This window comes from Phasianus colchicus, chromosome 1 (assembly GCF_987193195.1).
Source record: "Phasianus colchicus chromosome 1, bPhaCol1.hap1.1, whole genome shotgun sequence".
Classification (NCBI taxonomy): domain Eukaryota; kingdom Metazoa; phylum Chordata; class Aves; order Galliformes; family Phasianidae; genus Phasianus; species Phasianus colchicus.
The window spans coordinates 86,459,313-86,483,451 of record NC_143436.1 but is presented as its reverse complement, the minus strand read 5'-3'; the positions used below and the strand labels follow the sequence as shown (position 1 = coordinate 86,483,451).

The 24,139-nt window shown below is 37.9% G+C and overlaps 1 protein-coding gene and 1 long non-coding RNA gene across 2 annotated transcripts in view; one reads left to right on the top strand and one right to left on the bottom strand.

Moving 5' to 3' along the window:
• LOC116242346 (uncharacterized) overlaps positions 1-24,139 on the bottom strand; it is a 211,442-nt gene that overhangs the window by 112,932 nt on the left and 74,371 nt on the right. The window lies entirely within an intron of this gene.
• COL8A1 (collagen type VIII alpha 1 chain) overlaps positions 18,456-24,139 on the top strand; it is an 86,678-nt gene continuing 80,994 nt past the window's right edge. Inside the window, exon 1 of the mRNA XM_031613045.2 lies at positions 18,456-18,648. The gene's annotated coding sequence lies outside the window, so the exon portion shown is untranslated. The remainder of the gene's footprint in view (positions 18,649-24,139) is intronic.

Genomic DNA, 24,139 nt, shown 5'->3' with positions numbered 1-24,139 from the left:
AATCTCTCCTTCTCCCTTTCCTTACATATTAAGCATGTTTTCTACATAGAGTTAGCAGATAAACTCTAATGACCTTTTTTATTATCTAAGAGTCACAGGATTTTCTCTTGTGAGAGGATGCACAACTTCTGAAGGTAACTGTCAAAAGATTCAGATCGCAACTTACCCATCATAAACAGTTTTGCACTTATCACATCACTCCTGTATATAGAAATTGATGGTAGCATTACTGATCTTCTCACAGGAGGCTTACTGTGCACAGAAACAGCCTGCATGCACATCCAGCTATCATGACAGAAGCTGCCCAGGGAAACAGACCTCTTCCACATCCATCACTATATTGCAATTCTATATGACAAGAAGGAAGTTCCATGACTTGACCAACCTACTTAAGGAATTCACATGGCCCTGAAAGGCACTTGTGGTTCCCTAGACAGAACGCACAAGTATTACAGCACATCACTGCCCTGGCACACGAAGTACTGAGCTCCAGTTACAGTCGCATACAACATAATCCAAGTTCAGCTTGTTAAAGGCAACAGCTTTCAAGAATCATCTAGAAGTGCTACTCAGTCCGCTCTAGTGTTTTATAAACATTGCTGGGAAATCCTTCCTTTGTAGGCTTTTAGACCAATGCAAAAAAAAAAAAAAAAGGGCAGAATTTTTCTTATTTCTTGACCAAAAGACTGAGTGACTAGCAAGTCTTTCTTCAAGAACAATAATCTCAAGACTTCCTTTTGGTGATACTACTGGCATTCAAACACAAAAATAAAATGGCATTCACCCTCCAGCCACTTGTTGTACTGGGGCTAGGAAAATGATTCCATCACACAGAAGGAAATCAGGCTTAGAGAGCTATAATAGAAGCAAAAGCACGTTCCACATCATAACATTCAAGTTGAAAAGAATTTGCAGTGCAGGTGAGAAAGCTGAAGGTGCAAAACAGTTTCAGGCATATGAACTTCTTACTTTTTTATAGCCTTTTTCTTATGTAAGGCAAACAGATAAAGACCATTTCCAGTTCCCTGGGAGTAGTTCTCTAGTTAAGAGGCCTACACTTCCTACAGCAAAGGGACTCATAGGTGCCAAACTGATAAAGCCACCACAGATAGGAAATAAGGGCAGGGAACAGCTCCCCCACTATTCCCAGTAGTCCCACAGCAACTGGGACATGCGGTTCTGCCCGCAGCAGGAACAAGCAAGAAGGCAGGGTACATTGAAAAGCATAAAGCACTGTTTATTTTGTAACTGTGCCACAATATTACATCAGTCTCCCTTACAATATTATTTTGCCCCTGAATACCATTCCCTTACATGCTCAATTTTGTGGTCCAGACTCAACAGCAAGCATCCATATCTAGGTGTAACTGTGCTACAGCTGTGATAGGAACTCCACAAATGCCCAAAATAGACAGAAGCCCATGTGGCTTTCACTCTCACAAATACTCATTGACTCAGCTGCATTTGCAGCAATATTTTCCTTACTGTAACCACTCCTTAAACACATTATTTAAGACTCTTGCCAAGGCTTTTCTTACACTGTGCTCACGTGTGTGTTTTTGCCTGTACTTATTTTTATAATAAGCTTCCCAGTGTACTATTCCTTCTACCAGTCACTCAGACGCAATAGCTGCAAGCACAAAAATATGTGAAAGAAACTTCTTACCTTTAGAAGGCCTCAGATACACAGAAATACCCAGAGAAACACCCTTGCCTCCACTACCAAACCTTAAATGAGGTCTGAGAAGGGGTGGATCCTGGCTCTACCCCTTCTAGTCAATCAGGTGCATTGCTTACAGCTGAGCTCCCCTCCGTTGGTCCTGCCTTCCTACCAGGTGTTCAATCACTACTGTAAGCTGTAACTCAGCATTTCCACTAAACTCCACCACTTCACAGCATGAACTGCTGATTGAGCAGGTTAAAGGTACGCCCTTTCTAAGGCAGCAATCCAGTACACCACAACACTTTACATTGTAATAGGCAAGTTGTACAATTAACAAAATGTGAGACAATTGATGATTGGCTCATGGTTTAAGTCTATACTTCTTCGTTGGCCAGTACCCAATTCTCCTGGCTGACTAGGCAAGTGTAACACAATAGAAAGCACAGCAATAACAGCAGAAGAGCAAGATCCCAAGCTACAACAAGTGAGAGTTTGCTAAAATGCAACAGCTGCAGAAATAATAGAAAGAGGCTGCTTACCTTCAGGAAGCTTTAGGTACATAGGAAACTCTAAAAAGATACTCTTATCTTGGCTGCCAACACTTAAATGAGATCTGGGAAGGGGTGGATCCTGCCTCCTCCCCTTCAAGTCACTCGAGTGAACTGCATGCACCTGAGTTCACCTGGGATGGCCCTGTTTTCTTTCCTGGTGCTCATTCACTTACTGAAGCTGTGACTTAGTATTTCTGCTACACCTACCTTAAGTCAGGCCTCCTTACACATTACTGTGTGTAAGCAGGAACTTCAGGTTGAAGTCAGAATAGAAGATACAAGCCATTTCACAAGATGGTAGTTTGGATGCTGTCGGGTGCTTTGCCTTTTGGTTTGCAGACTAAGAGACTTCATCTAGACAGCAGTGGGCATCAAATGAGGCCCATAGATTTCATCTAGAAAAGAGATAGCTGAGACAGGGTATAGTAGAGGTCTACAAAATCAGGACCATCACAGGAAAATTATGGTTGCTTCTCATTGTCTCTTCTACAACAGAACTATGAGGCATAGTTGTTCAAATTCAAACACTTTGGGTGGCTTTGATAGTAAGCATGAAAAGTTAAAAGCATTTAGAAAAAGCAAAATCTGTTTCAGAAGTACGCATGATGTGCTAGAAGGTCTCTGCTATACATTGAGCTCTGCGAGTCTTAATAGTACAAATACTTTCTTACAGCTTTAATTTTTACTTAGGCAATAAGTGGGGCCCCAAGCACAGGTAGCATTGCAGAATTAGATATCAGTCTATGACAAGTGCAAATAGAGCTTGGGTTTTGAGAAGTTTTAGAATAGGTAATTAGGTAGGAAGACTGTGCACAGCACAGAAAAGTGTAGGAGATTTATGAAAGCAAGTTGCAGGAAGACAGCAGAATTTTAATATCAGTATTTGGGATCATCTGAAAACAAGAAGGCAAAAGCCTTTTATTGGCTAATTTACTTTTTGAAATTAATTAGACAGAAATCAACAGATTCTGATGAGCCAAGCATTTGATTCCTCAACAAAAAGTAAAAAAGCTCCATGATACCAGATGTTCTGCTCACTGGCAGACGGGTCAGGTTGTCCAGAAGGATATCTGGTAGGTCTTCATAACCTAATTAGAATTCCTTTGTACACCTGTACACATACAAGAAGATCTGACCCATATCTACACAAAGGGAACTTCTGAAGAGATTTTTTTTCATCTTTTTCCTCACTTAACCACTATTTCAGACATCATAGTAAGTTAGTTTAGGTTGTACTCTATGGTTATCCAAATCATAATTCAAACACAGTGTGAAAGAACAATAAACCTTTGAACATTCACATCAGCCACTGGTGAGGGACCATTCTTGAAATACTTGAAAGCAGTTTGTGTCATAATGGGACTTTTTTTGTATTCTCAGATATGTTTATATGGCCAGACATCCTTGTAGCGCACGTGAGAGAGAAAGTAAGAGCAAAAATGACAGAGGTAAAGAGGAAAGGAGGGAAGGAGAGACTGAGATAAAACATAGATGGGTGGACCATTGGAATTAGTAACATTTTTCCCAATGTTTCTTCTGTTCTCTCTCAACAACAGATTCCACTTCCATTCTTCTGTGTTGCCATATTTCCTATCTTATCCTTTTATTTTGAATGAACACTTGTTCCATTTTGTGAAGAACTGTTTCTATTAAAGACATCAACTGCCCTTCTAGCTTTTTATGTAGATCAGTGACTTTCAGTTATGGTCTCTATTGCATGTTCATTGATAAGCTAGGTTTGTTCTTTCCCTTTACTAGTCCTAAAAAGCCTACAGCATGCACTATGCTCCCTCCGGTTCCCTTCACTCCCTTGCAGTCATGTTTTGAGTGCTGCAGCACAGGCAGTCCCAAAGAACCAGCCATGAAACCCCTGTACAATCTATGCACCTTTGTTAGCCCACGGGAACTCTGCTGAGCTCCTGCAGTGTACCATCATCACAGGGAAACAAGAGAAACCATACACTGCTCAAGTCTCTCTGCTCAGTGGTTCTGTGTTGTTAATTTAATGATATTTGTGTTAATTTCATTTGCTACCCCTTTGTTTGTGAGAGGCTACCACCTCTTAGTAAAATGGCAAAGAATCAGCTGAGTCAACAGAAAATTTAATTGCAGATACAACAGAAAATTAAAATACACTTTAATATACCCTAGATTTAAATCGGGATGTATACCTCAGGTTCATGTCCAAGTTTATGATATAAAAAACATGCAACATTTTCTACTTTTCAAAAAAGATCTTCTCCTTGCTGGTATTTGAAACAGAAACCACTGAATATTTCACCTGGAAATAACAATGGTTTAACTTACACTGAACTGCTAAGAGATCTCTAAAGTAATCACACACACACATACAGTAACTGTAGCTGCAGCAGCTTATCATTTACAAAATGACAAAGTACTGGGTGTATTTCAGAGACAAATGCAGTGAATTTGTTTTTATTTTTTAATTGCTTAATATCTTCTGATATTGATGCTGAATTCCCACTTCACACTTGGACTCTTCATAATCCTAAGTGTCATATGTGATAGCCCTAGCTCCACAGTATTCCCCTTATCTAGTGAAAGTCATCACACTACATATAAAGACACAGAACTTGTACACCAAGCAGGTTTTCTTCTCTAATTAAAAGCAGAAATATAACATCATTAGAATCAAATTTATTATCTAGAACTCCAGAAATTTTCTGTAGATATTGATCAGATTTTGGAAGGGGATAGTGGGTTATGTCTATTGAAGTTGTTCCAGGAAGAGGAAGCAGGCTACAGGTAGGAAGGAGTTATTTTAAAATTGCACCAATATTTTGTTTGTTTCCCAGTCATCTGGGACTTAGCTGACACTGAAAGATCATGTTAATGTTTTTGAAATACCTTAAGATATAATTTGGGAAAGATCTTACGTTTTCTTTTTCCAAGCAACACTTGTTAAAACTCTTTATTAACAACTCCATGAACAAGGAGTGAGAAATATGTAGACATGGAGACTGGAAACATCAGCACAAAATAACCATTTATGTTTAGAAAAGATTAATGCAAGCTTGTACTAGTAGAGGAAATAATCTGAAACATAAGGATAGAGGAAAACCTGGAAACAGTAATCCTGAATGATTCAGAAGTGAAAATAAATACTGAATGATTCAGAAGTGAAAATAAATATTGAATGCGGCTGGACAGCATATAGGAATAACTTAGCCTGTTTAAGGTCAGAATCAATCACTGAACAGACTTCAAGCATTCAGAATTATTCAAAATCACTGAACAGACTTTGAACATTCAGAATTATTAAACTATTTTTTACATGACCACACTCCACTTTATGGACTGCGCACAATTTTTATTTTTTTTTTTTTTTGCAGTTAATAAGGGCTTCAAGTACTTGCTATTCAGAGCATGTGATCCATCATTTCAAGTGCTTGATACTGATTCACACACTGTCTGGATAACTCCCAGTGCAACACAGAAGTCTTAAAAGTTGGCTGCACAAATGTTCCAGTGTAAATAAGCACACTAGTTGAGATCCTTCTTCAAATAATAATAAAAAAAAAAAGGTAGCAAACTTTGCTATTTGTTGCTCCAAATTTTGATTCTATTTATTTGTTTGCCTCTTCCTCTCTGCAATGCCCTTTTACATGCTTGAGAAGACAGTTAGTTAATGTTCCCCATAAATATTCTTTTTCAACCAAGAAGCCCAAACTCTCCTACCTTCTTGGAGGTCAAAAGCCACAGACTCTGATCATTCTTCTTGCTGTGCCCTGAATCCTCTGCAATTAGCTTGCATCTTTCTAGAAGTTGGTCCTTCTCAGCATTGAGAAAAGTATGAATATTTGCATGTGTAGGAGATGCAGAAATTTAGATGCTCTCTACAACTCCCTGAAAGGAGGTTGTAGTAAGGTGGGTATTGGCCACTTCTCATTAGTGATAGGATGAGAGGTAATGGCCTTGTTGAGTCAGAGAAGGTTCAGGCTGGATATGAGGAAACATTTCTTCTCAGAAAGAGTCACGAGGTATTTGAACAGGCTGCCCTGGGAGGTTTCTGGAGGTTTTCAAGAAACATGTAGCTGTTTCACTGAGGGACATGGTTAGCAGGCATGATGGTGATGGGCTGACAACTGGACTAGATGATCTTAGTGGTCTTTTCCAGCCTTAATGATTTCTATGATTCTATGATTCTACATTCTGCCTATGACGGTGTGCTTCCCCATCCCTCCTGTCTTCTTCCCTCAACTTTTTCCTTCAGACTGGCCTTACACAGAAGGCCTTGCACAGGAAGACAATGATAAGCAACAATACTGTTAACAACCACAGATCTGTCTCAAACTAGGGGAGTCTAAAAGAACTAAAAGCAGACATTGGTTCAACAGTTGAGGACCAACTGAGTATGCAGCTAAAAAAACCACCTATGACTATTTATGGGTCTTATCCCATAACTAGTGAGCATCCAAGAGCCCCCTGAGCTCTTCTGCACGGCAGTAGGCTTCCTGACAGAGCTCCCCTTGAGCAGGGATGCTTCTTGAGATAATGCCTATGCAGAGTTCACTTTGACTTCAACATGCCTTGCTAACACAGATCCTTAATAAGCAACTAATAGTTGTTTTAGGCTTTTTTAGCTTTGCTAAGATCACATTCTAGACTGATTGAAGTTTTTTTTAGCTTCACTAAGATTATGTCTTAGATTGATTGTGCACTTTTAATCCCTTCAACATAAACCGTTGACCAAGTCTGGGATTCAGTCACGCCCAGACTCCTTACCTCTGTGGTTCAAGTTTAGGAAGCAAGGGTGTCCACTCTAAATGATGTGACTTAATGGAAGAGTTTCCTATATGTGTGGGTTTACCCTACCTGCTGTGCAGTAATTAATCAAGTGTATCCCACCATCTTGAATCTTGTTAGGTCACTGCCTTATTTACAATTAAGCTCTGTTAAATCACTACATTGTTTCCATATTATATCAATAAATATTTTCTAGCTTCTCTCTTACATGTGCAGTGTAATGTAGTTGTTTCCACCTATGACACCATCTAAGAAACACCATGAACTCTAACATAGATAAAGGGGGATGTAGATTACCAGGAATTATGTGCCATCTTTCTAATAACTCACTATTAAGTCATTCCCCATCAATCCTATATTGGATTGGTATAGGACACCTATGTATGTTTAGTGCATGCTTTTAAATAAACACACTGCCTTTAAATAATTACATGTAAATTACATATTCTTACAAAAAAAGACACAGATTCTTTCTTCATACATAATGTAATTCATTCTCAGTTGTCTTTAGGACTGTAGAAGATGTTATGCAACAAAATGTTATTTGGGGTACTGTAAAAGTTCAGTATTTTTGTTCAGCAAATACCCTTGATCCTCCTTCTGTAGCCAGTATGGGTAGTGCAAATATGTTAAAATGGCACTTTTAACTATGAATGCTCTCCTATTTTACTCCCAAACCAATCTATAGATCATGACTAACTTCTGATTCTTGGTTTTAAGTAAAGAGTACACATTCTGGAATCCACTACTCTAGAGATACACTGTTCACTTTTCTATACATTCAAAGTCAAGTCGAACAAGTAAAAAAATCTCTCAAGGACTTGTCTATTCCCTGTTTCTTACAAGTCTGGAGAAAAATACACTGAAGTAACATCAAGTCAGAGATGCACATGAAGACTTCTGTTTTGACCACCAAAAAAAGATTATATGGATATAGTTGCTAGAGGTAGGGTTCTTTTGACAGGAGTACTACAGAATTGAAGTATTACCCAGCCATTCTGATTGGATCGTATCTACTTGCAGAGAATATATCGGTAAGTTCTGTATGCTGCCTCTCCAAGATTGGCCTTTCTTTACTAGTTTGTTTTTGTGCAGTTTTTTTGTTTGTTTTTACATGTGAGGGGTATATAAATTTGTTAGCAAAGTTTACAAAACATTTAGCAAACTTCAGTACCCAGCCTAATGCTCACTGTAAGGACCTTATCTACAGAAAATGGGCTCACTAAATAACTTTTTACAACATTAAATCCATTATCTCCAAATTACAGCCACATTTGAGTCCTTAAGACAATTCAAAGTCAAGCGTCAGTAGCAAAGTCAAGCATCATCTTGAAAAACTTTGAACCTTAACAGTATTTTTTTCCTGACTTTAACCAGCAAATTTCTGGAGTGCAATCTGAAATGGACTCTGTCTTGTCTCTTTCTGTAGACTATTTCACAAACAGGAGCTTTAACCAACTCTACTTCCCTAGTTCTCACAAATTTCACCCTGAAAATTACTATTCCAGAATCATAAAGCTGGCCTGCAGAGAGACGGTTGGAAAGGCCTACTAGAAGCTGGTCCTCACTACAATGAGGCCTTGAACTGAACATCATAAAAATCAGAATAAAAGCATTTTTTGCTAACGGATTTCACACACTGGTGATTGTTATTGTACTACTTACCCACCTACATTAAAGATGGATGAAAAATTAATATGTTTTTGCTAGGCAGAGGACATGAGGTTGAGGGTAAGATCAGCTTATAAAGTGTAAGATAAAATCTGTAACAAATTTTCAGACAGCTTGAAACAAAAATTGATCTCCCTTAAAAAAAAAAATGTAGTGCATTACCTAACCTTCAAGTTGCCAGCAACCTCATTCCAGTTTCATTTCTTTTATTTACTACAATTATGGGAATGCTAAAATAATTTATTTGCTTCAGACAAACTTATGGCAGTTTAAAAAAACATTTCCTAACTCACCTGTATGGAAATAGTATGTGTGTATATGTAAAGTATATATAATCCTACAGCCATGCTGCTTATCTTCAGAGAAGCAAATATTAAAAAAGATTAGTAAAGGAGTACTCTGCTGTGATTTTCTTGCTTCCATAAGATTAAGCAAAAAAAAAAAAAAATCAACTAATCTGAAAATTGTCTTAAGTTACGTTGAAAACCAGCTGAAGATTCGAAATCATTAATAAAATACATGTGACAATGTCCTTCTCATCCAAAACCACATCCAAAAGCCTGAGAAAGGCTGTAGCCACCATATTTGCTCTGCCACCAGAAAAGCAGAGAATCCTGTGAGAAAGACTATTCATCTGTTCTTATTGTTCCTGAATCAGATGGTATATACAGGTATCTCTGACTTTAGTGAGTTATCCAAACCAGAAACTGGACAGGCATGTACCCCTGGAACTTCTCCGGAATGGATAGATAGGATTTATCAAGTGAGGATTTATCCTTATTTCTAATCATCTTTGGGAAAAAAATTGCTCTATAAGTGGTACTGAGAAGCCCAAAGGAGCTACATGCAGCTGATTCCATTCATTTTTTTAAAAAATGCCTCTTTAGTTGGCATAAACTTCATCTGAGTTCTGTGGGACAAAATGCTTTTGGCTTTGTGCTTATTCAAATGTTAACAGTAACACATAAACATGAAACTGTTTGAGAAAAAGTAATATTTAGACACTCCATCCAGTCCAACACAAATAGAAATAAATGTTTTAAGATACGAAGTGACTGTGCATCTGGATTAAGCAGAAAGGCTTTCACAGAACTTGCTGTGCCTAGAGAAGTTTCAGTAGTTCAGCCTGCCTTTTCTTGGTGCGACTGGGTGAGTGACAGATCCTAGCTAGCAGAGTTCTTGTACTTCCCTAAAATAAGTCTGAACTGAGCACTCACAGAAAAAAAAGAATGTCAAACTCTCTATAAATTATAAAATTTATAACATTGAGCTCTGGCTTGGAAAGTGGTACTTGAAGTAGTTTGATAAACATTCTAAAAGTATCCTCATACAAGAAAGCCCTGCTGCTAGCTTAGTAACTTATGGCAGAGGTCTATGAATCTCCCACAGAGAATGTAGTGTCTGTACTAACAGTACCACTCACCTACTTGCGGAGTAGAGAAAGCACGTTCAAAGCTGAGACAGTTCTGGATGCTTCATCTCCCTGACAGTAATACAACCAGTCTGCACTAGGAGAAGAATTCTCTATTTAATCACATACAATATGTTTCTCTTTCACTCAAGCTCCACTCAATTTTTAGGCCAAAGGGAGATCAGAGAAGAGGAAAGCCCTTTCTGCAGGTTGTTGTGTTGCCACTGAAGTCTATCCAGCAGGCACACACAAATGAAAACCAAGTTTACTATTATCATCATAAAAGCAAAAGGTCCTTTTTAAGTAGGTGGTGATCTTACTCTCTCGTCACTCTTTCGTCTAGCATAACTCACTGCATTACAGTGCATTAGCAAAAGGCTGTTGAAGTTAGAATGGAATTAAATTTAAAAAAGTCAACATTGATCTAAATCCTCCAGTTTCAGTAGGAGCAGATGAACATACCGAGAATGAACCCATTATGTGAAAGGAGACAAGTTAATAAAACCAAGGAGATCATTATAAATTTTCAGGAGCTAACAGAATTTCTACAGTTAGGAAAATACCTTTGACTGTCCAGAATATAATACATAGAAATGATCATTTTCTACACATTCTTTCCCTTCAGTGTTTTGAATATTGAAAAGAGCTTTTTCCAAATGAAACATACACGAAAAAAAGAGCAAAAGTGCCAAGTACCACTTGGGAATGTATGCAAAAGTTCCAGTGTGCCATGAAGCACTCATTCTATATTCCTTTCCTCCTCCTGAAGAACATGCTGGTAAGCAAGTTTTTACTCAGTGATACGCTGATACTTTCAAAAAAACTCAGGATTATTGAAATTTACTTGAGTTTGGTATTTTTTCACCAAGAGTGATGGAAAGCATTTAATTCATACTAGAACTTCTTTCAGTCTAGTTGTTGCCCAGTGGTAATGATTTCATGTGGTTTTCCATGACAAATCTGAGCTACAAGCTGAACAGATCACTCAAACGCTGTCACAATCATCATGTTAGGGTGAACTCAATACTTGTTTGCAGAGTTTATTGCTCTTTTGGATATTCATTAAAGTACTTTGTTGTGGGTTTGTTGTTTTTTAAGCTGTTATGGTCCCTGGGAACAAATTAGCACAGTTTAAGGTCTACACTAGAAAAGAGTAATGAAAGCATCGAACTAAAAAGCAAAAATCAATAGATTTAAGACTGTCTACAACTTTATATATAGCAAAAATAATGGAACTGATGAAACACTTGCAAATGGCATCAAGCTGACAGACTGTCTTTACTAGACACTTCACAGACCACGCTCTGATCTATTACAGCAAAACAAGAAGCCTGAAAAAAAGACTAAAGGAATGAAAAGCAAGTCCACTGAAATCTTATGAGCACCACTATCTGTGTACAACTGTACAACGGTACAACTGAGAGCGGAAGCTGATCTTCCTCCTTGACACAGTATTCTGCAGACATATAGAACCACAGAATCACCAAGGTTGGAAAAGACCTTCAAGGTCATCCAGTCCAACCATCCACCTATCACCAACAGTACTCACTAAACCACGTCCCTCAACACAACATCCAACCGTTCCTTGAACACCTCCAGGGTCAGTGACTCCACCACCTCCCTGGGCAGCCCATTCCAGTCCTTGGCCACTCTTTCAGAAAAGTAGTATTTCCTAACATTCAGCCTTAATTTCCCATGGTGCAGCTTGAAGGCATTCCTTCTAATTCTATCACCAGTTAAACAAGAGAAGAGGCTGACACCCAGCTCACCACAACCTCCCTTCAGGTAGTTATAGAGAGCAATAAGGTCTCCCCTGAGCCTCCTCTTCTCCAGACTGAACAATCCCAACTCCTTCAGCCGCTCCTCATAAGACCTGTGCTCCAGACCCTCACCAGCTTTGTCGCACTTCTTTGAACACGCTCCAGGGCCTCAATGTCTTTCTTGCTGTGAGGGGCCCAATAAATAATATTGCGTCTGTTCCAACACTAAAATGAGATGCAATTTGAATAAAGTGTGTGTCACTTTTATAATGTGCTTTTGGTGTTCTCTGAAAACTGTCCCTTTCTGGAACAATTAGGGACATTTTAAGTTTCAAAAAATTATCCATCAGTCGTCAAAAATAATTTTGAAAATGACCAAATACACACTTTTTCAGAAAAAAGAAAAAAAAAAAAACTGTTAAGATGTTTGGAATCAGATTCCTATGGTTTAATGGTAATAACACTAGGCAGTTTTATGAAGATAATTTAATTCTGTCTCAACAGGGAGGTTTTTTTGTGCAGAGGGGGAAAGGATTTACTGATGATGTAATCAAGGTAACAAAAAATGTTTGTAATTTCAAAACTAATGAATTGTATAGGGACAAAGTAAGCAATACTTATGAAATAAGGCTCAAGTTCTATGTAGTAGAGTTGGAATAGAAAACACCAACATTTAATCCAAATTCTGGTTCACTCCATTGTTAATCTCGCTGTCAGTGGAGCAAATATTTCCTTTGATCAGAAACATGTTTTCCAAAGGATGCTATATTTCATTTGAAACAGAGCACAAATTAGCTTCCTAAAATAAAAAATAAAAAAAAAACCCACTATATAAACCTTTGGCAAAGAGATTTAAAAGAATATATATTACAGCCAAAATGTATGCCACTTGGCTTCATTAAATAAACTTTCAGGAAACATATTTAAAAGAAAAATACTCAAAATCTACACACAGAATGCATAATACTGCCACCAAGCACATTCTGGTGGAACTGAAGACAAGTCTTATTTAATCCCCAGTCATATGTTGAAAGTTAAGACCTTCATTTGCAATGTGTTCTTTTTCAGAAATGTACACACTATATTTAAATACATGGACACTTTATCAACTTTGATCATAATCTGGGCCAGTGCCTCAGTCTCTTAAATGCAGGTGAACTGAAAATCAACTAATCTGAACATTTCCACAGTATCAGGTGAGAAGTAGTATTATTGTCCTACAGCATAGGATCATATATTCATTTTGTTTGGAAAGGATCTCAGGAGGTCTCTAGTCCAATGCCGCTCCTGAGGCAGGGTCAGCCATGAGGTCAGAACAGGCTGCTCAGGGCTTTTTTCACTTGGTTCTTGAAAACCTCCAAGGATGGAGGCTGCACAGCCTCACCAAGCAACCTGCTCTGTCTACTGTCTTTCTACCATGAATCACTGCAAAGAGCTCTACCTTCTCAATAACCCTCCCATAGGTACCTGGGGGCTGCTGTTTGTTAAGTCCTCTCCAAGCCAATTGTTGGCCAAGCTGAATGAGCCCCACTTCTGCGTCTCTTCTCACAGATCAAGTGCTCTGGCCCCTCAGTGGTACTCCTCAGGACTCACTCCAGCTCACTGATATCTTTCTTACGTTGGAACACTCAAGGTCAAACATAGGATTCTAAATGTAGCCTAGTAAGCACTGAGTACAAGGGGATGAAATTCCCTTAAGCTACTGGCTGTGCTCCTGCTCTTGCAGCTCAAGGTAGTGTTGGCCTTCTTTGCTGTCAGGGCCCACTGCTGTCTCACATTCAGTTTGCTGTGTATTGAGACTCTCCCATACTTTCAGCATAAATGCATCCCAGCCAGCAAGTTTTCAACCTTTCTACATTCAATCTAGCTTATGTTATATCATACACCTTCTGAAAAACAGACAGCCTAAGTAAACATTGTCAAGATAATAAACATTCTTTTTCTATTTTGATATGGTGAGCATGAAGATCAGCTAATGTATTCCAATGGAAGCCCCAAAGCTGACACTCAGACATAGGAAGTCAGTAAATATAGAACATGTGCAACACAAACAATTGTAAGCTGGACAGATTGCTCTAATAATAGCAGTATTGGGCTGCATTCCCTTTTTACTGGTGGGCACAATACTAAATAGGTAAGACACATTCAGAAAGACACAGTTATAGCTATAGTGTGCTCTGTATCAAATCTTTCCAATTTTTTCAATTCTGTCTCTATCATGTTATGTGATAAAGAATGGACTCTGTTATACAGCTGATAACACTGGTTGAGGTTGGCAGGTGTTGCTTCCATATTCACACTCAGACTTGCTGTATGCTTATCTAGAATGCAAGATCCGCGCTTTAAAAATGTATCCTGATTTTGCATCCTACACTGGAATGCCATATAGCAGTTTGTAGCCAGATCACTTAAGTGACCCTAATATATGAACACAGATTTGAAAGTGGAATTTGGACATTCTTCAAGACTTGAAGAATAAAAATTGAATCGAAATTTTTTCGCTTTCCCTCTAGCTTTGTGAATCTTTATTGTGCAATAGACTATGTTCTATAAAAACTGCAACTCATTTGATTTAATCACATTTAATTCTCTAAAAGTCAAATATGCTGGAAAGACTATGGATAGATCTTACACTGATGGGAAGCATGACAGAAGACAGAATGTTTCTTGAAACCACAGGTTAATAAAGCATACTGCAGTCAAGAGAAGAAATCATTCATGTCTTTGGTCCTATAGTCAAATAAAAAAAAGAATACATTTCTGTGAGGGTAGTGTAGATTAACAGAAATTTACCTATGAGCTGATCAGTATATTTTTCTATTAACTAATGTAACAAATAAACTTTGGAATGTCTTTCTCCTTTTTAAAGTTATGGTGGTTTTAATGTAGAGATGAAAGTTGGAAGAGTACCTCACTAGGGTTCTATTGCTATATTATCCTACTTTATGTTAGGAAATCTCTCTATTTCTATCTGGTTTGTGTTTGACAAAAGTATTGAAAATTTGATCTCAATAGCTCATCTTCCGCCATCAACGTGCCATTTAACTGAACAGAGACCGTCCTCCTTTGATACAACCACTAAACAGCAAGTAGTCACCTACCTGAGCTGTTGATGCAATGCTACATAAATCATGATTTATTCACAATTGAACTCTTCATCAATTCACATTCATTCTTTCCGCATGCACAGCCAACACATTCAGCCACATTTATTTCAGTTAAGCAACACTCAAACGAGGAGTTAATCACTTTTATTAGTTCTTTTATTGGAATTAATGTTTAAAAGATTTTTAAAAGATCTAGAGTGAAGTATCTCTCATTTATACAGTTGTAGTTTTAACGACCTCTGTTAATGATTATTCTTTACCATATAGTTTGTGTGTCTGACCAAATTTAATTAATAGAAGACTCTGACTGAAGAGCAAATATACTTGATGCGATTGCAGAAATATAGCAATTATGGTTATAGTTCTGTCCCCACTAGCAAGCTGTAATCTGTCTCATAATCGTAACATGCTACAGGGATACTGTTGGCAATACCAATGTTCTATGTAGTAACACTAATGCCATAAAACAACTGTAAAGGCTGCCAGGGGGAATCTTTTTGTAGGATCATTGACAAGTCTGCTAAATGATAAGAAAGTGTCAGGGCACTCCAACCCTCCATGGAAGAGTTCAGAGTTCCCAAATGAATGTAAGTGTATTTCACGAGATTCTGCACAGAGCTTTTTGTGGAGCCACAACAAAAAGGTCAGTTGAATTATGCCAGACGGTCATCTTGCTCTCTGAACCACCTACAGTGTTTCTTAGCTGAGCGTGTACCAAAAGCATGGTAAAAAACTCTTCCCAAGTTTAAGGTACTTTTACAAAGCTGATTCCCTTACTAACAGTTCCTTTTTGTACAAAAATAATAGACCTACTATAAAATAATGTGAGTACACGATATGGACTTTGGATGTGCTAAAAGCATGGGCTATTCCAAACAATTCTTGGAAACGAATAGTACACCAATCTGGACATTTTAGGGTAAGAATGGAGCAAGAGGACTACACCATTGAAAGTACTCTTGGAAGGATAACTTTGCTTTTAAGAAGCAGATAGGGTCTAACCATTTTAGAAGGTTGGATGTTGTTCTTGGTCACAGGGACAAGACGAGTTAACTGAAGTTACTGTCTAGCCTGGCAGCATGCCCTGAAATCTACTTACTTGTGTGACAAACTAAATCAAATTTCCCACAGAGATTTTGGTAAAGCTTTCATCTACTAAAAAACTCATTAGAGAAGATAAGCAATGCAGTGCAGTGACTAGGTAATTACATGACTACCTAACATTCTCGTCTTATCAGGTAATCTTCCATATAATTATACCACAGTAGTGCTTTAACAATCATTATCACAGTCTGATACTTTTCATCTATTTTAATTTAATAATTGTAAAATGCTTTGACATTGCCTGAAGGAAAGAACTAAAGAAAAACTTGTTTATTTCTTCTCTTCTGGAAGTACTAAAAGATAATGTTAGCCTTCAGTCTGCCATACAGTAGGACATGTAATCCTCTGTACACAGCCAATGGTATATGAGTTCACTTGAGTATTGACTCACTTTTGAAAAGTGGTACTTAGCACCTGAAGATAAGGATCAAAGGCTTAAATAAAATAATTCTGAAGATAACTCTCTACATTTATGTTTTTGTTTCCAAGAAAAAAAGTAACTTGATCTTTAGAAGGTATTGATCTTAAAAGAAGTATCCATTGATTCTAAAAGAGATGTAGAGAAAGGCCAGCAATTTTGAGACAGTAACAGTCATTAAATAAGGACACAGGTATCTATTTACTCTCTAATTTCTGAAAATCTTGACCTAGATTTCTGTAAGCACATAACCAACCAGATGTTAGATGAGTATAATTCCAGTTTATGTGCATTACTTAATCTATCAAACTATCACAGATTGCCCATGCCTGAACTAATTATTGCATAATCTTATTGCTATAACTTGCAGCCTTTATAACCCTATTCCTGTTATCCTTACTTAATGTAGCCTTTCTAAAATTATACTGTAATCTCTTCAGAGAACTCATCTCTTCATAACAACTGTAAAAATCCACTGAGTGCTGCAGAAATAACAAAATAGCATGACTTTTGTTGGTAATTAGTTGCAAGAACATAGAAGTTGTCCAATCCAACAGCAACCTGATACTTCAGAAACATTAGCAACTTAACCAGTCAGTTAACCCTTCAGTTCAACTGTTCTCAGTCTCAGCCTGCATCAACAAATGTTCTGCTGCTATTTCTACCACCTAACACTGATACACAAGTGATTTATAGGTTGACAAAACCAAATAGAATTGCATGCAACTCAAGTTGTCCTGGCCAACTCACCCATTCAATACTTCTTTTTTCAACAATGCTTATTATAATCAAGAGAAAAGGAGAAGAAAACTAATGATGTGAATTTCACCGAGTCCATATTAAGAATTAATCTGCATTCTCAGCATAAATATTTTAGCACTTGATACCTAGTTAGACTGATAATTACATATAAAATCAGATCACAAAATATGGACACCACTGAGAACAAATTCAGGATACTGACAGAAGTGTCAAGGTTCTATTAGCATCTCATAATTCTTCATCCAGTGACAACTTTGGCCCTCTAGTGCAAGAAGTAGCACATATACACTTGATTCTCCATCGCATTCTCTACTGTCTTGCTTATCTTAACTCTGTAAATTCAGATTGCCATTCATTTTTCTCCTGGTCTTGCCCAGATTGTAAAGCAGGATGCAGCTCTAGCCTCTCTCTTGATTTCACACCAGAGTCCTCCTCTCCCTGTTCTATCTTTCTGGCTTTCTCCACTCACACACGTTCCAAAATGACACAGACATTACTCATGGATTATGGTAAATAACACCAATAAATGTCCAAATGGCTCATTCAGAAATTTGTGCAAATACAGAATCAGAGTATTCCAGATGGGTACAACTGTCTGTTTCACCTCCAGGAGCCAGTGTCTGGATGCTGTGCCACCCATTCTTCCATGCCCTAAAAGCAGTGAATGAGTTAAAATGAACAATGAATAATTTTATAAAGAAACCACCAGGAATGTGTATTCTTACTGGTTTGTCTTTCTGGCTACATTTGCCTTTTGAGAATACCAGTTGGGAAAATTGTTTAGAACTCAGACACACGGAACAATAAAACCACTAAACTGAACTGTTAGAAAGTTAGTGTGTAGATGGAACAAGTTACAGCTGCATCAAAGAAAAGCTGGGTAGCACAGCACAAGAGAAACTGAGAAGGGATCCAGAGCTGTGATCGAATAGATGTTTTGAATATAAAGCAAGCTGTATATTTGTAGTTATTCCTTTTTAGAAAGAGAAACACAAGCCTTTCTGATAACTACTTTGTGTTACTATCTACTATTGCTGTTGAGATAAAAATCTTTCCAAAAGACTGAGACCTAGTAGCATTATAACTGTAACCAGAATAACGCATCAGATTCAGAGAAACAAACACAGGAGAAAATCGTTAGTTAACTAAGTCATTTAAAAACAAACCAGTAAATCCAACACTATTTCTCCTGTGAATGCCATTCAGCTTGCTTTCCCCCCCTCCTTTTGTCCCCAAAGAGCAAAATCCTACTGTGCAGTGCCTTCTGAAGGCTGTCTGCCTGCTGTCCCTACTGCCCACCTACCGTAGGGAGCAGCTCCTCCCACCTGCACATAAAAGCCAAGTGCATGCTACCAGCAGCTGATCAGAGCACTTTCTCAGCCCTCCACTGTTTTGAACCAGTGATCTTCTCTCCTTGGATCTTGTACACTCAAGGTAAGGTTACCACTGCTTCAGGTTTCTGTTCTAACCAGTTGTTGTGAGGAAGTCTTAATGTGAACTCTAGCACTGCCTTGCTGGGTGGTGCTGGCAGGGTGCTTTGCTTTTTATTTTTTTAAGATGTAGTGTCATCTGACAGTTAAGTTAGTAACAATCTGTTGTTGTGGCAATGAAATGAAAACAGATCTTGCTGGGAAACATTGTGTGAATGAGAAATGGTCTTCTCTCCCTTTCTGATAGATTTTTGAACAGATTAGCATACCCAGATCACTTCTAATAATTTAGTATCCCTCTCAGTAGTTTCAGTCCAGTCAAAGTTATAAAAAGAAAAAAAAAAGTACATTTTAGAGCTGCCTTAAGTTTGAGGGGGGGAAAAAATGGCTTAGTGATAACTCAAAGTGCTGACTCAAGAAAGGATCTTTTTATTATTATAACTGTTATTATTTACGAGGCAGACTGAGACAGTTTTGGGAATGAAGTGCACCTTCACAGGTTTCTCTTCCCTTCAAAAATCATATAATTGAACTTATGCTCTCACAGGAGCACAGTAGTAAGGCTAAGGGAGTTTGCTGTATGGTGTCAAATATGCTTAAAGTACATGTTTCACAAGCAAAATTCTGCTTCTTGGAACAGACCTCTTATGTCTATGAAATCCATAAATCAGCTCGAATTGCATTTTATCAAGGTTGCCCACATAGGTATTTCTAATGCCACAGGAAGGCATAGTTAACTGTCTCATGCAGACAGCTGTTGAATAGTGGAAACAGTAAAATATAAGTGCTTTCAAAACTGTGTTTGCACTCCCCTCTGTCCATGTATCATCATCACAGAGATGAGTCTATTAGTGAGTAGCACTCTCAGTGCTATTCAGTTGTCAGTGCTCTTTTAACAATCACCTGCTTAAAGAAATTCCATCACAGAAATAAATACTCATTACAGAATGCTTCTCCAGTGCTCAGAGGTGAGAGACTATGAACTACTAAACGCAAGCAGTAAATGCTGACTGTAAATAGTTTGTTTATATTACATGTAATTCATTCTGCTGTTAGAGTGGCTTTCTTTTTGAAAGCCAAATAATTCTCTTCCTAAATTGAACCTTTGTTGTTCTTTCCCCAAATAAAAAAGTCTTTTCTAAGAAAGAATGATCTCCACGCATAGCTGTACTCACAGTAGCTGGAACTTTTTAAGCTACAACTCTGTATAACATCAGCAGAACTCTTCTCAAAAGGCCTTTTCCTGCATACTGTAAGAGATTCTTCTCTTTATTTTACATGTTATTTGTTGTATCTAATGGAGGAAAGAAAACATTGCCCTCAGCTACTTGCCTGGAAGATTACATAAGTAACTTCTCTTAAAAAACAAAACAAAAAACTAACTGTACAAAAACAAAGTACAGAAGTACAGTGATTTCTGCAGGAGGATTACAGTAAAACTACATTTGCATCCAGGAAATCCATGCCAGTTGCCTATAGAAAACATGAATCATTGGATTCTATTCCTAGAGCAGGTATTCTGTATTTAAGCTACAAAACTTTACTCCTTAGTTAACATTGGATTTTTATAGTAAGCCCCCTTCCATCTACTAAAATGCCCCTCTTGTAAAGCACAGATATGCTTTGCATTTAGAATCACATATAGAATTTGCATCTAAAATCTGGAAGTAAAGCCTCATCTTTCATACAGAACTTTAACAGATAAATCAACTTCTATCAGAGCATTTTTTCAATTAAAAAAAAATATTTAAAAATGCATTTGCCACAAGAAATGTGTATATAGCAAAATACCTTTTATTAAAGCCTGCTGTGAAATGTGATGTTTTGGCATTTCAAAAATGGATTGCAGGGCATATTAGGAAAACTCCACTGAAAGGAATGTATCTAATTTAGATCAGAATCTCCTCTGAGCAATTCCTCTCTTAGGCTGAATAGATCATTCAGCTGAGCATCACTTGGCAGCAGGGAATGAAGGGAAACTGTAACCAGCTCATCTCCCAGAGTACTTAGGTGTCTAGAAATGCTTTTATTAGCTTACGTGCTCACCTGAAACTCCTTTTTAAAATTAAAACATGCTGATGGTAAGATAAAAACATTATCACTTTAAAAGAATCCTATAACTACACTAAAAAATAAATAAAAAGAGTCAGAGGGAGAAAAAGGAATTCAGATATTTTTTTTTTTTTACTGATGACCACAATATTTAAAAATATACATACATATATAAATATATATTTGTCTACTACAGACCAGCCAAGTGTTTAGAAAGCGTTCTGAGCATCTTCTCTTGGTGGTGGCATTTAAGGGTGTTCTTTTGTGTGTTCATTTAGGGCACAAATGCCCAGTGAAATTGCTAGCATAATTCCTACATCTGTTAAAAATGCTGGGCTAGATATCTGAAAAAATTATACCTGTATGGGCTGAACTACTTTATCAGTGGCCTGCCATTCCCATTGACTCTGAGACATTCTGATCTGCATTAATTTATTTTCACCACCTCTTTGTGAGGCAGAGAGATGTTTCCTCTGGCTGTTCTGATACTCTGAGGACTGCCCCAAAAGCATTGTCTCCTATTTTATTATGTTTTCCATGACATCAGAGGCAGATGTTGGTGATATGGCAGTAGAAATTGAACCTTCCCACCAATATTCCCTTACATGTTGTTGCTATGTGACAGATGGCAGCAGTTGGGCAGTCTGACAGAATGGTGTCTGACATGGGAGTGTGGATGAAGCAAAGGTGTGCCATTAAATTTTTCCACGTGGAAAAAAATGGGACCACTGACATTCATCAATGCTGAACATTTGTGGAGACCAAATGGTGGATGTGAGGTGGTGGTGTGTTTCAGCAGTGGCAACAGTGAGAGTAGATCAACACCTTCACTGGTGCAGATAGTAATGAGTGCAGGCTCCTGTTCATCACTAGCAAAAAATGCACAACTAATGCTGGTAACTATGTTGAAAAACAGCATTTTGTATCTGAGACTTTGCTGTATCAAATAGTGTGATTGTGCTCTTTGTAACTGCTGTAGTTTCCATGGAAATAAACAGGCATCACTTTCAGGGCTATCTGCATAAATACATGGACTGTTTGGCTCATGGTCACAGTGGAAATTCATTGCAGAGCAGAGAGTCAGGTTTAGCTCTTTTGGGTTTCAGTCCAGCACTTTAATCCCAAGCTTCATTTTATATTCAGCCTTATAAATTACACCCCTTTGCAGCTGATCTGTCTTTGCATGCTTCCTTAGGACTGAACAGCAGGGAGGATTTCGGTGTCACTTCTTAAAAGAGGTAATCTAATCCTAACACTTTGGATCTTCCTTTGAAATCATTTACAACCCCCTTACTAGGATTTTAAAGTCATTCTTGGAGGGGAAATAGATACAGAAATAAATAAACAATCAAATGACCTCCCCTTTCTTACCCTCTGTGGTTAGCTGAGACTAGCTCACTCTTGTCAGAATGAGCAAGCACATCCACTGCCATGGACCAGAAAAGGCAGCAACACCTAACTATAATAGTGCAGTCTTGGTAACACAAGATCGGTCTTGTAAATGTTGCATTATCAATAAATAAAATTAACACATGCTTATGCTTGATTTCTGAAGTAACAGCCTTACTTGCTTTTGGAGGTCTCGTCTCTCGCTCTTCTACGTTGAAAGTTACCACAAACCTTGCATTGCTCACAGTGAATGTGTGAGAGGCAACTAGAAAATTATTCGGTGGGGGGGGAGGGGGGGGAGATTGACACAGTATTACCTGCAGTAGAAGTAGGACAGTTGTTGTAAGTGAGAAAACCTGCAACACAGCATTTTCAGCCCATTTGCTCTATGTCCTGTTATATATCTCGGGGGAGGAAGGATTACGTTTTATTGCTGAGCTTTAAATATATCCCCGTATTTGCCCTTACTCTTTTGGCCTTCCAATTACCCTAGCACATGGATTCCTTCCTTCTCCAGAGAGATAATTGTTTTTTTTACTGGTGTCATATTTCTAAAAGAGCAATGGTTTTCAGTGGAGTTACTGTAGTGAGGAACAAGAAGAGACAAAAGCAGAGATGGCTTATTCTGTCTTTGATTAAAACCAACAAATATCTGTATTTATCTGTGCAGAAGTTTCTTTCTTTTACGTCTTCACTGACACGAAATCCTAGCAAATGTTTATTTCCTTTTTATGGCTTTCCCTCCAGAAGAAAATGAGATCTATTCTTTATGCTAGAAGTATTTTGCTTCGTTATAAGTTATGAGTTTGAAAAGATAATGATGAGTCCTGGTTCTGAAGCCTTTTGTGAGTCTTGTGCAATAACTGTGCCTATTCTTTGTACACATCAGTAAGCAATTGTGCTTGGTCTCCCCATACTCCTGAAATGTTGGATGTGTTTCTGTAATTGTCTTGATTTGTAATGAACTTAATGTCTCATAATTGCACTGTAGGAGATTAATACCACTGTGCAGTCTAGGGACATCTTTTGATTATTAAATCTTCATGCAAGCCCAGATCTTGTAGCAAAGGGAAGACAAAAGTAAGTCTCTTGCTTCTTGGATGACAGGTGAAACTGCTGAGGGGTGACACACAATGAGTGAGTGATAATCAGTGCCCTCTTTTGGTTAGAAACAATATGTAAGGGAGCCCTATGAGAGTGTTTATCAGTTCCCTCTGCTGGCTACAAAGCCCACAGCCAGATGAGCAGCTGTGTTTGCGGAGGCGAAGGTCTTAAGTTCTATTCCCAGAGCTGAGTGCATGTGGTAAACTGATGACTGTGGTGTCTATGCACGTATGTGGACATCATTCTTCTTAGGGTCTCATCAGAAACTACACTGAGTTCAACATGAGGGCACTCAAAAATAATATAGAGTTCCTGGGAGGTAAGAAACTTTCCTTAAGCATCCTAGCAGCTACACCATTCTTAATATTACACAGCAAGAGCAAGAACATCATTCTGTTACGAATCATATTCTACATTCAGATTGACTCCTTCCTTTTTCCACCTCTTCAGGACAAGCATGCCTATACTCATTACATTCAGTTTAGAGATGTCTGGTCAGTTATCACGAATATTCACAGCAAGAACACCATAATTGCCAAAAGTAAAATAAATAAATAAAAGAGAAGAGGAATTAAGAAGAACATGAGAAGAAAGGAAAACCCAACAACAACCACAGAAAACCACAAAAATAAGCTATATCGATCTTTTCTATTCTCTTGGGGAAAGGCCTACATATTCTGGTTATGCAACTGGAGAAACAGGTTGTGTAACTTATGCAGCTTCTCTGAAACAAAATTGAAATGGAAAAACTGTAATATTTTTTGCAAATTTAAGAGGGAGTTTTTATTTTAAATAAACATCTATACCACTAAGAATGAAAAGTTCCTGAGTCAGGTATCCAGGTTTGCTTCAACTCCTGGAAATTCCTCATAGCAATGTATAGGATACACAAATCTATCCTATTAAAGGCAGAATGACTCAGAGCTAATAGCCTGACATACTAGGAAAAC